The following is an 11943-nucleotide window of genomic DNA, read 5'->3' on the forward strand; positions in this document are numbered from 1 at the left end:
AAGCAGCATTGTTTAAAGAGAGAAAATACAGCAAATGAATCAATATACAGCCCCCATGCCAGGGCATTTTATGTGGCATCTGTTTTCCATTCTTTTGCTCGGCACAAAGAGCTGGCCGGGTGCCGCGCCTCTGTGGCCAATCTCTCTCAGCCAGGGTTGAGGTATTCAATCTGCATTGGACTTCATCTTATTTGAGCTTACACCAGCCTGGCTGTACATGCCTTTGCCTTTTCCCAGGAGTTTGGATGTACATCTATCAGAATGGGTGCAGAACAAAGATACAAAGCAACTATTGCGCTCTACAGGAGAGCTGTAGTGCACTTTACAGTGAGCTGGTGCAGTGTGGTATCATTTCCTGTGTCCTCTCCTGCCAACATTACACTTCCTCTGTTGTTCTAACCTAGTCTTTCTCTCCTGTTTCTCTTCCTGCTTGCACCCCTCTTATTTGTCTCCCATCCCTCTTGTATCTGGCTCTCTCTCTTTTCCCTCATTCTTAGATATCGTAGTACCACTGGGATCTAATTAAGCTCTAACTTCAAATAAATAAAACAAACTGCAGAGACAAAATGCGAGATCTATGTATTACAAAAAACTGGGTTGTAACGAGTTTTCCTTTTCCCTGTTTTGACACCTTTCTCCCCTCTCTTCACCGTCTTTGTCTCACTGGCTGCCTCTGTCAATTCAATTAATTTCAAACAGGCTTTATTGGCATGACTGAGGCATTCTGATGGTGCCAAAGCTTCACAGAAAAAGAGGAAAAAAACATGCTGCATTATATCTGCCTCTCCATGTCTTTCTCGCTTCGCAGCCTTAGCGCTTCGCCGTCTCTCCCTGCCAGTGTGCAATCACTGCAGCCAAAAGAAAGCAAACCCTATCTCCTTCCTCCTTTGCCCCTCATCCTCAGCTGCTCCCCTGTTTGGATACTTGTTCCTGTTATTGTCCATCAGTAAGAGACCTCAAACTGAGATGTTCTATTTGTCTTTCACATTAGAGATGAAAAGATGGCAGTATGGATGGTTTGGAAGCTGTTTCAACATATTTGCTTGATTCTCTTCTAGTTACCCCTTGGGTACCTCACTGTCCTTTTTCCTTTTATCTCTCTGTTTGTCCTGTGTGTGTGTGTGTGTGTGTGTGTGTGTGTGTGTGTGTGTGTGTGTGTGTGTGTGTGTGTGTGTGTGTGTGTGTGTGTTTGTGTGTGTGTAGGAAGGTTGGGTATTTCACCATCTTCTGCGGTCTTCAGTCCCAGCTTATCTTTTGTGACTGGATTTGTTTGTCCTGGGGCAATGAGCGAGTTGAAGCAGATGCAGGGGCTTCATTCGTACACATGTAGAGGCCGGTACATGGAGGCTTGACCTGCTGTTGTTAAGGTGGACTTTGTAACACACAGATGACTGGAAATGAACTGAGCCATGATGACAGTGGTGTGGGTCACGGAGACAAGCTGAGTACCCTGGGAAAATATCTTATTATTTTAATCGATCAACCTCAGAGGGTGAGTACCACCAAAGATCTGCCAGTGGAGTGAGTGACTAGTGCCTGGAGGACTTCCTCTGAGATCAAGAAGTTGCTGATGTCGATTGAGGAAAGAGGGAGGGAGAGAGAGGGCAAACAAAGCAATGGGGGGGGGGGGAAGCCAAAGAAAATAAATAGAAGGATAAAAGAAATCTTGATTTTGTCTGAGAGAGTATTGATTTTTTCCCTCTGGGTTGGCCATGTGCGCACAGCCTGTTATTAGTTTAGAAACAAAAAAAACGTTGAGTGTGGAGAGAGTTGGCGGTGTGTGTGTGTGTGTGCACACGGCTGCATTGTTTGCATGTGTTTTTGTTATGTTCTGAGAGTTTATGTTGCCTGAGTGGCATAACGTGTGGATGTGTGCAATGTGAGTGTGTGTACAGAAGCCTGGTTATTGGACTGGTGTATGGTGTATGTGGTTTCCGAGCCCTGGCTGGTTGGAGATGTTGGGATTAGCGGGAGATTAGAGCAGTGATTACACAATGTCTTCGCTCTAATGATCCCAACTGTTTGTTCATCTTATCAGCCGCGCAACACTGGATTCCACAACTGCCGCTGATATGAGATAACACATGCATTTCCCCCTACATTCCCCCAACTCAGACCACCCCACTGCGCCAGTCAAAAAGAGAAGTGACCCAGGCAGATTGGGCAAACAAAGCCTCAGGGAAAGGGAGAGAGAGATGGACATGTACTGTGGGAAATTCATAGACAGAGAGGGTGACTCAGGGCTGACCCTTCAAGTCCACAGAAGCATTAGCCAGAGTGCTCATTGTTCACTGAGACAATACACTGACCCCCCAGAGAGCCCTCGGTCTGCAGCGCAATATACCCACAGAGCCGCAGCATATTACACAGGGAGCGCTGGGTGGAAACAGCGATAAGGTGTCCAATACTCTGGTACACTATGGTGTAAGTGTATCTTTTCTGGCTGTTGGAGAAAAGTAAGAGGTTATTAGTGTGTGTGTGTGAGTGTGAGTGTGTACATAATTCTCTGTAGAAGCAGAAGGTTGTAGTTGGCTTCAGTCAGCGCGCTGGCCGATGAAATAAAAGAGTTTTTAATAAAGTAAGGATGCGCAGATTTGTGTGCTTAAGTGTGCATGAGAGAGTACAGTATATGTGTGTATCAGCATGTGTGTGTGCTCTTCTCTCCATGCCTGCATGCCACTCTGATCTCCCCATTACAAGGTCGATTAAGCCACTAATCCCCAAAATACATGCGTCCAACAGCACGACACTAAAAAAAAAAAAAAAACTCTCCCAAGGAAGAAATAGCTGCATTTTTCCTTCTCTGTTGCTTGGAGCTTAAGCCACACACCAGTGCAGCGTGCTACAGAGCTTGAGCACGGAAATGTGTTTTACCTCCATAACCACACAGGCAGGGGATTAACAGGCACCCTAAACCCTGGAAAGGCAACTACTTTTACACTTCTATAACCTCAGAAGGAAAAACAGCCACGGTGACGCAGCAGGACTGAATGATATGCTTATTAGGTTTCATTCATGTTGACTGAAATTCACAAGTTATTAAGTTTTCGGGCTGGATTTGTTCTGGACTGTCTTATATGTTGGAGCAAACAGATGAAAAAGATAAAAAAAAAAGTAAATGGAATGAGGATAAAAGTCACCTTTTTCTCACTAACATAGGCTAGTCCACATACCCCATGCTTTTCCAAAAACCTTGTCCTCATGACTGCATACTGAAGACCAAAGTTACCGTAGCTCGTTGCTTATCAATCCCTGTTGTCCTGCCGTGCTCACTGGATCAGGTGTGGAGGAATCTGCATAACCATTCATTATAGCGCTGGTGTTCGGACCCTATGCTCCGTCAGGGAGATGAACCAGAGCAGAGTACCAGGGGCCCTCGGAGCCATTTACCATACTGCCTCATTTGGCCTCATTCACGTGAAGATATGCTTCAGCCCTTTTCATACTCCAGTATGCCTTATCTATCCCTGTCAGTAACGGTACGTCCACACAGCAGCTTTAAACAAATCTTCCAACGCTTCCAACGCTTCTCTGCCCATTGACTTTGAATGGGGATGATGTCACTTTGCCTCGCTTTTCGCCGAACTGCATTGTGGGGGAGCCAAGCGAAGATTTCCAGGATTTCCAGGATTCAAAAGTTGAGCAATGTTCAACTTTTGAAGCTGAGCTGGAAGCGTCAGCCAATCAAATCCGTTTATGCAAATCTGACAGTAGAAGCGCTAGCCAATCAAACCGCGTGTAAGCAGGGAGAACCAGACCGCAGTTCATTTCCTCATATTCCAAACGAGAAATTACGGTAGCAAATCACCCGGTTCTTTACGACCAGAACTATTAACGGGATACAAACCGGAGGAACCAGGCATGGAGGGAGGTGGCAGAGACAGTGGGTGAAACTGGTAGGTTTTCGCCTGTTTGGGGAGTTTATATATATATATATATTGCTCGCATAAAATCCCCGGGGTTTTTTGCTTTGTATGTCGGGGGCGGGAGATTCATGTGATTGGTTGTTGGTCGCATTGCTCGCAAAAAATCCCCAAGCTGTCAGACACGCCCAGCTCCAAGATTTTCAAGATTTTTGAAAAGCTGCTGTGTGGACGTACCGTTACGGCCCGTCTACACTACAGGCATCAAAAAATCTTGAAGCTGGGCGTGTCTGAGGCTTGGCGATTTCACACGCCAAGGCGACCAACAACCAATCAGGAATCTCCCGCCCCCGGCATACAAAGCAATAGCAATGTTAAAACGAAGTAAACTGGATATAAAATCCCCAAACAGGCGAAAACCTACCAGTTTCACCCACTGTCTCTGCCACCTCCCTCCATGCCTCGCTCCTCCGGTTTGTATCCCGGTAGGTGAACAGAGACTGATCATACAGCACCGGGTGATTCACTACCCTCCATTTTTTTGAATATGAGGAAATGACCTGCGTACTCTCTCCCAGCATACACGCGGTTTGATTGGCTAGCGTACTGTCAGATTTGCATACGCATGATTTGATTGGCTGATACCAAGCATCGAGCCTCAAAAGTTGAACATTGCTCAACTTTTGATGCTCGCGATGCTTGCAAAGCCACGCTCCGCTCCCCACAATGCAGTTCGGCGAAGATTCAAAATCAACTACGTCACCCCATTCAAGGGGCGAAGCGTTGAAAGCATTTTCCGATGCCTGTAGTGTAAACGGGCCGTAAGGCTCATTTAGATGTTGAAGCTTAAGTTCTACTGATGAGTTGGATTTTCTAGAGAAAACATGATTTGGGTTTGTATCATCTTTTTTTTTGTTCAGGTTAAGTTATGTGACATGACATCCATTTTATTTCAATTGTACTGCTTTTACTAGATTAGGGATCACATTTACATTTTTATTCCATTGCTTTGTGTAAGAACACACCAACATAGCACCTTTATAGTTGTTAGTGGTACTAACTTTGATTAATATTGAATTGTTTTTGTCAGGTGTGTGCTGCTCTTGTGTCACCACCACACATGCTCAAGTGTAGAATATTCTGCACACTCTGAACCTGACAACTGTTGTATTTATTGTCAGGAATGTTGTTAGCATTCTGTTTTCATAAAACAATGCCAGCTTGCTAACCTGAATGACCTCAGTTGTTTGTGTAAGAAACAGCTGGTCTTGCTCAATGAAGAGTTACTGTAAATACACAGAGAACAATATTACCGGAGGGAATCATTTCACTACAACCAATCATGATAAATCCACTATGGTATATAGCCTAAAACCCTATGTTACACTATTATCCATCAGAGTGATTCTCATATTCTCTCTGCAAGCCACATTCTGAGTGACTTTTTAGAATTGAGCTTTTAGAGCTTGAGTTTTTATTTCAGTGTTGGACAAATATTACAAAGGAAAAATGAAAAAAGGTTTTGGAAGGCATTGAATGAATTGTTTTTTATTATAGCTCTTTTATTATAGCTCTTAACTTTAATACTATATTATGTTTTAAGGATGTTAAGGGTGTATTCTAAAAAGCAAAGATTGGTTGAAACTACATTGTTAGAAAAAAACAAGGTTGTGTGCATATCCAGAGTTTGATGTTTTTGTTGCCTCCTTGCTCTAGAAATCCTCTGTTGTCCAATAACTACTACCAGAGCAGAACATATCGCTTTATCTCCCGCTCCACCACCCACCAGTCACTCATTGAATTGTTAGAATAAGCAAAATGGAATATTTATCTTTATGAGTTACTATTATTGGGTTTGAACCTGATATTCCTTTACAGTTACAGATGAAGGTTACAATAATATTATAAGTATTAAACTATTTGTAGAATTCCAGTGCAGGCTGACTAGGATTTTTTCTGACTTGTGTCAGCCTAACATTTCAAATAACCTAAGAGCATTGTTAAGTCGACATTCTTTTAACAAAGATAGATGTGATTATTTCGGAAATTCACAACATTTTTCATCAAACAAAAACAGCTTCAATCCATATTTGTTGGTGTTTTATCTTTTTAAAAACAACATCTTTACTGTGGTCTAAAATTGGTTTGCTTTCCTGCTTGCATTGTCAGATAAGAGGGCCCATCCACCGATTTAACTGATCCATCCAACATCTCCCTAGCGTGTTGCTATCACATTTTGAAGCATATGGCCAGTGCCCAACCTGCCATATTGAGTAGGGAGTAAAAACTGTCTGGAAAGAACACCCCATTGGTGATTGTGATCAACATGGTCAGAGTAATTTACTGGTCTTGTGTTGGGAAGAGTTGGTTATACATGCTTTAACAACCGTCCCCTCCATGTCCATCACCAGTGAATTGTCTGTTGTATGTTCCTGTGGTGACTGCTGTAATACTTGGGTCCTATCGCAGCTGGTGGTCTCTCAGCTTGCCTGCGGGGTATAGATCTGTTCTGCTCTCCAAGGGATCCAGTTAACATGGCTGACCTCTATCTCTGCAGGTTGTGTGCTCTTAGAGATGTTTGTCTGGGAGTCTGTCTCAGGCTGACGTCTATTTCGCCACCAGGAGCCGCCCATGAGAGCCACTGCATGACCCCGGCCTAATTGAATTTTCATAAATCAGAGTTCTTCTTTCTGGCCTCTAATTTGTGCATTTGAATCCTTAGGTTGCTGGAAACCGCTTCTTACACATAAACTATATCCCATTATCATATACTTTTATATTGTAACTGTTAATCATAATGGCAAAACACAGATTTTCCAGTTTTTTATACATTAAAACTAAACATATGGATGGTAATGAAACTAATTAGCATCTGGCTTAGGTAATTAGTACGAAGCAATGCAAGTGCAGACAGTTCATTTGTCCTGCTTACTTGTGGCCTATGAATGCGTAATTAGCCATGTAAGGCCACAGGTGATGTATTGTCGCTGTACAGCACAATCAGTAATAATGGATGTGCGTCAACTCTTCTAAAATTCTCACAAACTGCAAAGTGAGAAAATCCACCAGAGATTTAGACACATTAAAATAAAATTGCGTGTAAATTATCCAACTCATCCCACAAAAATAGACATCAATATAATTATTTCTTCTTTTAATCCCCCTTATATAACGATTTAAATCTGGTGTGACTTTGCGCCATTTTAAATAAAAGGGCTCGCTGACTCAAAGGGCTAATGTTAGCTGTATTTATTATGGTAATAGTATGTTTAAAGTGTTAGATGTATCCCCATCAGTGTTTGATTTAAGCTAAATACCTGGTTTATCCTTGATTATCTTCTAATGAGAAAATAATTTGTGTTTTCAAAAACACAACACCAGAGCACAAGGTTCCTCAATTATATTCCCAGTTGGCTGTGACAACCTCAAAAACCCTCCTTATAACAATTTATCTACACCATCAAACCCACAACACTACACACAGTTAGTAAATAAACCAAAAAGAGAAGCATTGTAATGGTACTCACTGTCACAGAGGAACACATTGTTTCTATTCAGATGCAGTTTATTCAAACACTTCACTGCAGTGTTTTTATTCACCATGCTGTCTTAAGAAATCCCCAGAGTCCAGGTGTCGCCTGTGGGTGTATGAGTATATATATAGTTTTGTGATTATTGAGTATTATTATTTATTGCCGTGTAATTATGAAGCTCACTTTGCAGAATGATGCTGCTGCTCCAGGTGACCAATCAATTAGTAATGAGAGACCCAGAGACCTGTAAGAGATTGACTGCAACCCACAACCCCCGCATCTCATTCAGGTCCTAATCACAGTGGTCCCGCAGAATCCCATGATGCATGCCTGGAAATTATTGAGCCTGTTGGACTCAACAGTGCTGTATCCAGACCGCATCCTTCTTTCCCCGCCTTGCTGTCCCTTGCTTCCTCCTCCTCGACAGCCTGATGGAAGTGGAAGGGTGGAATTGAAGCCAAGAGCTGGACTGTAGTATACCTAAAGGGCAAAGTGGTTCTATAAATGGAGAATGGAGAAACAGCTCATGAATAGCATCTTAACCTGCGAACAAAGTCTGCAGGTTAAAATGTCCATTTTCAATTGGTCAGTGTCAAAATGAGAATGGTGGAGAGATTCAATGAAATCCTTAATGAAAACCATTGGTATCTACAGAGAACCAAATTAAGTCAAGGCCACTGCTTAATTGCATTTTATAAAGCCTTTCATTTGATTGGTATATTTTGTCTTCTTGAAGCAGCTTGTGGATAGACTAAATGCTGTTCTGTCCTGTGTCAATTCTTATGTATGATTAATATTCATTGCTGGTTCTCTTCCACATTTAATCATTCTGGTCGTTATGAATGTTTGGCCTTGGCACACCCACACGTAGCAAACCTCAACGGTCCAGTCAAGCCATTGTGGGATTTCCATTCAACTATTTAATAACCTCAATATAGATTTGAAACACCAAGATAAAGTATGTCACTGTCATTGCTGTCAGCTAAGTCCCCAATTTTGCCACTAATGGGATTTATTTGAAAGGATAAGGAGAGCATGTGGGAGGAAATGTGTTGTTGTTAGACTACATTATTCAATGTAAAACGTTATTTTTGGTTCATTTCATCATGATTATGTGGAGCACATCTAGACTGAAAATGTTACCACAGTAACAGCAGATAACTGTTGAGTGGTGAGAAATAAAGAGATAAGGGTGCCTAGGAAAAATTGCATTAATATATTAAAATACAATATTCAACAGTTAAGGACCCCAGGCAGATTTTAATACGCAGAATGAGACACTTGCACCCTGAAAGAGAGTGAAAAAGAAAAGAGCGACACAGAGAGAACGACAGTGATTGAAAGGCAGAGGAGGAAGGGATGAACAGTGTGTGCTGCAGTGAGCTAGTCCCTCAGGAGCACATTAAGTGAACAGTTCTTTAGTGTGTAGGTGTGTAATGTCCCTTTGTAAAACCTGCCGCTGCTTCTATAGCAACACGCCTCTGTGGCTGGATGCACCAACGTGTAAACTCAGCCCTGCATGTTTGCGATGGCCACCATCCTCAAGTGTTCCCACTCTCCTTCACTGAACACATTTAAAAACACTCCATTGTGCCTGAGCCGCAGTGTTGTCATTTCATTCCAACACTGCTTTTGCTAGAGCTAATTTGCAAGCTATGTTTTTTGCTAAAACTCACTTCCATCTGCCCATTTACAGATCCAACCATTTGAATTCGTTTTTAAACACTGGAAAACTCTGCAGTATTATGATACATGTTTTCCCTTCAGGCAGCAGTAGGCTGATTTTAAGGTCTGTTAAGTAATCTATGACCTCTATCGACCTCTATTGGCAACCAGCAGGAATTGCAACAACATTAATAGAACTCATCTCCTCCTACACAGCCAACGCCCCCCCCCCCCCAACTCAACTGCTCATGCTCCCTTCCCTCCAAGGTGGTCTGTAACGGAAACAAAGAATTAAGTCATAATTGTACATGTAAGAGGATTAAGGTGACATGAGATCCAACAGAAATAGCCCGTAAAAAGGCGATACATCACCATGCAAAATAAAAAAAACACTGCAATAATAACACTGCTGTGTCATTTGCTTTTTTGGCTTAAGCATGAGGCTTTCTATCCCTTGAAACTGAAATGTTTAAACACTCTTTCTTTTAACAAAGCTTGCAGATAGCCCCATCATTTAGCAATTTCATTTGCGAGTATATATGAGAGTCAAACATGAGCCTCTTTTTCAAGAGAGGATATGAGCTGGGGGAGGGCTAAAAAGTGAGTGATTTGTATTAATCAGAAAACCATATACCTCCTTGTGTCAATATGTATTATCGTTGGATTGTATGTACTGTAGGGCTGCAGTCGGATAGTTTAAAAATCAGCTCCTAAGTTCTAACCCTATCGTCTATTCCTTGACCTCTGAGTGAAACGTCACGGGGTTAAGGGATAGTGGATAGTAGAATTCAAAAGGACTTAGGAGAAGAGACTGCGGTACTTTAGAGAATCCGAATGCACTTTCACTATCCGAGGTGTTTATGATGCGCCAGCGGACGTCATTGTGTGCGTCTGCTGCTGTGGGGAAACTATGGAAACCACAGTTTTCTATACAGCGGACTACAACATGGATGTTTAATAAGAACGAGGGACTGCTGTGAACTCATCTAGAGTCTCTGCACCGTGCTCTGATGCTGCTGCTCAGACAACAGAGAAACATATTCTTCATGACCAAAGTTGGAATTGAAATAAAAAAGGAAAGTGAAACTTATGCTCGTCACCCTCTCCCTCCGGTCCACATTAATACAAATGATCCCAATACGTATGATTGTATGAACTAAAGATCTTAAAATCAATACAGATGTATTTATTATAAACGTTAGTCCTTACCATCTATCACTGTGTATATCACCATTCAAACATCTTTTAAAAGTTGAACAAACCCCACACAGCTCAGTAAAGACTGAAATGTTGACTTTATTTGATAATTTCAGTGAAAACTAACGTTCATATTTCTCTCTTTGATTATAATACTGATGAACGTTCAAAACAAAGCACTTTGGCAACTTACCACCTATGTTTTAAAATGCTTAATAAGCACCGTAACTTTCATGATATCATTTCTCGGTCATAATCGGTTGTTTCCGTGAACGGCCGACTGTTGAGTGACGGCAAATGCTGCGGCTGCAAGGCATTGTGGGGCAGCATTTTCGCTTCTCCTGTCGGTTAGGGAGGTCCAGTGGTTCCTAAGCTAAAGGAGGCTATAAAGGAAGTTTGAAACCTCCTTTCCTATCATTCTCATCATTCTAGAGAATTCGAACGGCACTTATCATGGCTGCCACTGAGGGACTTCCGGGTCATTTCACTCCTTTAGGAAGGTTCCTAAGCTAAATGGACTATTCGACTTCAGCCTAGGAATAACAGTGCACCCACTGTCCCTGAAAAATGTGGGAAAGTAACGAAACCCTTACACGCTCAGCTGTTCGGTTAGACATTCGCTCACTGTGTGTATTAGTGTGAGCTCAGAGTGAAGGATGTTTTTTCAGTGAAGCTGTCTATGTGTTTCATGAGATTCCCATTAGACAGCTTGCATGTCTTAGCTGCTGCATGTACCATCCCACCGCCACATGGTCAGTACTATGCCTTGAATGCGTAATATGACAACATTTTAAGAAAGGCATTGGCTGTTCATGGCAGATGGGCAGATTGTACACACAAACTATTATGTCTCTCTCTCACACACACACACACACACACACACACACACACACACACACACACACACACACACACACACACACACACACACACACACACACACACACACACACACACACACACACACACACACACGTTTATCGAGTTATTTTTGCTGCTGTGCATATTTGCAATTTCTGAGCTTTAGGCATGTGGGGGGAGAGTTCTGGGTGAGTGAATGTGCAGCAAGGCAAAGCTTCTGATAAACCCACTAAAATACTTCCTAAGCTTCACATTAACCCCAAAACATGACATCTGGGATTCATTTATAAGGCTTGGTGGCTAAAAAACTATTACGAGGCTCAATATAACTCTGACTTTTAAATACCCACATTGGTTCACAGAGACAAACAAAGTTAGCTAATTCAGTAAACAACTGTGAAGGGACTCGTTAGGAATCTTTCCCGTTTGGGCACTCAACACCTGTTATTTCTTCCTAAGTGAAGTAATTCTTCCACTGCAACAATGTCTCTCAAAATTAAGCAAATCCCTCATAAGAATGGACTACGTTTACTTTGAATCTCTGCTACCATGGAAAATAAACTGGTCTGTGCTGTGGCATCTGTTAGCAGCCAACTTGCCAGAATCGTATCACCAGTGTCCATATGGTCCCTGCCATCCGAAATAAGTCCCTTTCGTAACATAGTTTTCTTAATTAAAATAAATATTTACATTTCTTTTTACTATGATAGTTAGTTAATTGGACAAACACTCATGGTGAGAGATGATAAGACGTGACAAGTGAGAGGCAAAGAGAAAAGACTGGCAATGAAGGAAAAGTGTAAAAAGCTGAGAGAGCACTTATT

This window comes from Pseudochaenichthys georgianus, chromosome 8, assembly GCF_902827115.2.
Source record: "Pseudochaenichthys georgianus chromosome 8, fPseGeo1.2, whole genome shotgun sequence".
Lineage (NCBI taxonomy): Eukaryota > Metazoa > Chordata > Actinopteri > Perciformes > Channichthyidae > Pseudochaenichthys > Pseudochaenichthys georgianus.